Source organism: Phyllobates terribilis, unplaced genomic scaffold (genome assembly GCF_046119375.1).
Source record: "Phyllobates terribilis strain yellow unplaced genomic scaffold, ASM4611937v1 Scaffold_4366__1_contigs__length_61791, whole genome shotgun sequence".
Classification (NCBI taxonomy): Eukaryota; Metazoa; Chordata; class Amphibia; order Anura; family Dendrobatidae; genus Phyllobates; species Phyllobates terribilis.
The window spans coordinates 12501-17500 of record NW_027367118.1 but is presented as its reverse complement, the minus strand read 5'-3'; positions in this window follow the sequence as shown (position 1 = coordinate 17500).

Genomic DNA, 5000 nt, shown 5'->3' with positions numbered 1-5000 from the left:
TTTGGCAAAATTTCTGACTTTTTGAAAATTTCACAATTTTGTGAAAACTTCCACAAAATGAGGTTCTAGTATGTTAGAGGGCATCCCAGGAGGGCTCCAAAAGTGTGGGTAAAATATATATCCCACAGGGGGAAAATTGAAAAAAAGTTGAAAAAAAAAATTTTTGGGGACTTAGAAAATTTTCACACATGTGTCAGACTTCCAGAGAGGGGAGCATGTCAGTGCGCGCATCCGATTTCAGTTCCAGAGCGATTCGCGCGATGAGTCCTTGATACTTAGTCGTTTTTGCAAAATTTCTGACTTTTTGGAAAATTTCACAATTTTGTGAAAACTTCCACAAAATGAGGTTCTAGTATGTTAGAGGGCATCCCAGGAGGGCTCCAAAAGTGTGGGTAAAATATATATCCCACAGGGGGAAAATTGAAAAAAAGTTGAAAAAAAAAATTTTTGGGGACTTAGAAAATTTTTCAACTTTTGTCAGACTTCCAGACAGGGGAGCATGTCAGTGCGCGCATCCGATTTCAGTTCCAGAGCGATTCGCGCGATGAGTCCTTGATACTTAGTCGTTTTTGCAAAATTTCTGACTTTTTGGAAAATTTCACAATTTTGTGAAAACTTCCACAAAATGAGGTTCTAGTATGTTAGAGGGCATCCCAGGAGGGCTCCAAAAGTGTGGGTAAAATATATATCCCACAGGGGGAAAATTGAAAAAAAGTTGAAAAAAAAAATTTTTGGGGACTTAGAAAATTTTTCAACTTTTGTCAGACTTCCAGACAGGGGAGCGTGTCAGTGCGCGCATCCGATTTCAGTTCCAGAGCGATTCGCGCGATGAGTCCTTGATACTTAGTCGTTTTTGGCAAAATTTCTGACTTTTTGAAAATTTCACAATTTTGTGAAAACTTCCACAAAATGAGGTTCTAGTATGTTAGAGGGCATCCCAGGAGGGCTCCAAAAGTGTGGGTAAAATATATATCCCACAGGGGGAAAATTGAAAAAAAGTTGAAAAAAAAAATTTTTGGGGACTTAGAAAATTTTCACACATGTGTCAGACTTCCAGAGAGGGGAGCATGTCAGTGCGCGCATCCGATTTCAGTTCCAGAGCGATTCGCGCGATGAGTCCTTGATACTTAGTCGTTTTTGCAAAATTTCTGACTTTTTGGAAAATTTCACAATTTTGTGAAAACTTCCACAAAATGAGGTTCTAGTATGTTAGAGGGCATCCCAGGAGGGCTCCAAAAGTGTGGGTAAAATATATATCCCACAGGGGGAAAATTGAAAAAAAGTTGAAAAAAAAAATTTTTGGGGACTTAGAAAATTTTTCAACTTTTGTCAGACTTCCAGACAGGGGAGCATGTCAGTGCGCGCATCCGATTTCAGTTCCAGAGCGATTCGCGCGATGAGTCCTTGATACTTAGTCGTTTTTGCAAAATTTCTGACTTTTTGGAAAATTTCACAATTTTGTGAAAACTTCCACAAAATGAGGTTCTAGTATGTTAGAGGGCATCCCAGGAGGGCTCCAAAAGTGTGGGTAAAATATATATCCCACAGGGGGAAAATTGAAAAAAAGTTGAAAAAAAAAATTTTTGGGGACTTAGAAAATTTTTCAACTTTTGTCAGACTTCCAGACAGGGGAGCGTGTCAGTGCGCGCATCCGATTTCAGTTCCAGAGCGATTCGCGCGATGAGTCCTTGATACTTAGTCGTTTTTGGCAAAATTTCTGACTTTTTGAAAATTTCACAATTTTGTGAAAACTTCCACAAAATGAGGTTCTAGTATGTTAGAGGGCATCCCAGGAGGGCTCCAAAAGTGTGGGTAAAATATATATCCCACAGGGGGAAAATTGAAAAAAAGTTGAAAAAAAAAATTTTTGGGGACTTAGAAAATTTTTCAACTTTTGTCAGACTTCCAGACAGGGGAGCGTGTCAGTGCGCGCATCCGATTTCAGTTCCAGAGCGATTCGCGCGATGAGTCCTTGATACTTAGTCGTTTTTGGCAAAATTTCTGACTTTTTGAAAATTTCACAATTTTGTGAAAACTTCCACAAAATGAGGTTCTAGTATGTTAGAGGGCATCCCAGGAGGGCTCCAAAAGTGTGGGTAAAATATATATCCCACAGGGGGAAAATTGAAAAAAAGTTGAAAAAAAAAATTTTTGGGGACTTAGAAAATTTTCACACATGTGTCAGACTTCCAGAGAGGGGAGCATGTCAGTGCGCGCATCCGATTTCAGTTCCAGAGCGATTCGCGCGATGAGTCCTTGATACTTAGTCGTTTTTGCAAAATTTCTGACTTTTTGGAAAATTTCACAATTTTGTGAAAACTTCCACAAAATGAGGTTCTAGTATGTTAGAGGGCATCCCAGGAGGGCTCCAAAAGTGTGGGTAAAATATATATCCCACAGGGGGAAAATTGAAAAAAAGTTGAAAAAAAAAATTTTTGGGGACTTAGAAAATTTTTCAACTTTTGTCAGACTTCCAGACAGGGGAGCATGTCAGTGCGCGCATCCGATTTCAGTTCCAGAGCGATTCGCGCGATGAGTCCTTGATACTTAGTCGTTTTTGCAAAATTTCTGACTTTTTGGAAAATTTCACAATTTTGTGAAAACTTCCACAAAATGAGGTTCTAGTATGTTAGAGGGCATCCCAGGAGGGCTCCAAAAGTGTGGGTAAAATATATATCCCACAGGGGGAAAATTGAAAAAAAGTTGAAAAAAAAAATTTTTGGGGACTTAGAAAATTTTTCAACTTTTGTCAGACTTCCAGACAGGGGAGCGTGTCAGTGCGCGCATCCGATTTCAGTTCCAGAGCGATTCGCGCGATGAGTCCTTGATACTTAGTCGTTTTTGGCAAAATTTCTGACTTTTTGAAAATTTCACAATTTTGTGAAAACTTCCACAAAATGAGGTTCTAGTATGTTAGAGGGCATCCCAGGAGGGCTCCAAAAGTGTGGGTAAAATATATATCCCACAGGGGGAAAATTGAAAAAAAGTTGAAAAAAAAAATTTTTGGGGACTTAGAAAATTTTCACACATGTGTCAGACTTCCAGAGAGGGGAGCATGTCAGTGCGCGCATCCGATTTCAGTTCCAGAGCGATTCGCGCGATGAGTCCTTGATACTTAGTCGTTTTTGCAAAATTTCTGACTTTTTGGAAAATTTCACAATTTTGTGAAAACTTCCACAAAATGAGGTTCTAGTATGTTAGAGGGCATCCCAGGAGGGCTCCAAAAGTGTGGGTAAAATATATATCCCACAGGGGGAAAATTGAAAAAAAGTTGAAAAAAAAAATTTTTGGGGACTTAGAAAATTTTTCAACTTTTGTCAGACTTCCAGACAGGGGAGCGTGTCAGTGCGCGCATCCGATTTCAGTTCCAGAGCGATTCGCGCGATGAGTCCTTGATACTTAGTCGTTTTTGCAAAATTTCTGACTTTTTGGAAAATTTCACAATTTTGTGAAAACTTCCACAAAATGAGGTTCTAGTATGTTAGAGGGCATCCCAGGAGGGCTCCAAAAGTGTGGGTAAAATATATATCCCACAGGGGGAAAATTGAAAAAAAGTTGAAAAAAAAAATTTTTGGGGACTTAGAAAATTTTTCAACTTGTGTCAGACTTCCAGAGAGGGGAGCATGTCAGTGCGCGCATCCGATTTCAGTTCCAGAGCGATTCGCGCGATGAGTCCTTGATACTTAGTCGTTTTCAGAAGTCACAATTTTGACTTCCAGGACCCGCAAAACGTTTGTAAATTGAGCCCGCTCCCCAGTTCCAAGCGTTTTGAGGTGTCCCCGGTTGCAGTAATGCAGCCTGCCCACTAGATGTCGCAAAAGAGACAAAAAGTGAAAAAGAACCAGAATGAGGAAATTCCAGGGAGCCGAATCCGCCTGACAGTTCCAGGCGATCGGGCACTTTTTTGCATGCGTCCCTAAAGTGGGTATAGGGTGACACTCCATGCAAAGACCCAGTTTTGCACACCACCGGCAGAATATATGAGAGAGAGGTACCTCTCAGCCCCGACACATTTTGACTCATTTAAGCTGGTTTTCACCTCCGTAGGCCTGGGTATGCGTTTTGGCTATGAGTCCCTGTTCGGCTGGAGGTCTGCACCTTGGCTGAACCCAGGCTTCCGCAGCTGCGTGGGGGGACTTTTGCCGGTCGCCTATCCCAAGTCAGAGAGGTGTTCCTGGGTTGAAGTGAGCCTGGCCAGACCCCCCCGCGGGCCCTGGTTCTCCACATGGGGGCGCCGTCAAGGCTAAAATCTGGATTTTTAGGCCGAGGAGAGGCTCCATGAGGGCGGATGCTTTTGTGGCTTCGACCCCAGTGCTGTTCCACATCCAGTACCCCCCCGCAAGGGCGCCTGTACCCGAGTCGCGCTTCCAGGACTCGTGGGCACGTATCTCCCGACGACAGGGGTTTGCAGCCTCCGTACTTGGGCAAGTCCCTACATGCACCCCTGCTCTTCCTCCGATCGATCTGGCGCAGCGCTCCCGGGTGGGGAGGTGGCGCCGCTCGCTCGGCCCGGGCTTTGGAGCCCGCGCTGGCTTAAGGTGAGCGGTCCCCTTCCTCCTCTACCCCCGGGCTTCCGACACCTATCTTTGGGCGCGCATGCCGGCCTCGCCTCCCGTCTGCGGAGGTGGCCGAGCCGTGGGGAGTTTGACCCGAACCGAGCGAAGGCAGTGGTCCGACGACCCGTACGGGCGAACGGCGGGGCGCCCACCCAGCCAGGCGTGGGGGCCCGTCGTCCGAATCGCTCCCTGTGCGGGGAAGCACAGCGATCTTCTCCGAGGGCGGCCCTTTTCTTCCAGATGCGTACCCGGCCAGCGGAGGCTCGCGCTGCCCCTCGTGTCCGAAAGGGCGGCCTCCGCGGCGGTGGCGACAGCGGCGGCGGTGGGTGGCCTCTCCGCGCCACTGCCGAGCTTCGCGATTTCCAGTCTTTTCCCGAGCCCCTACGTCAGTGGGGAGGACGACAGAGGTGTGGAGGCAGGCGAAGGGGGTTCTCACCGTGCGGT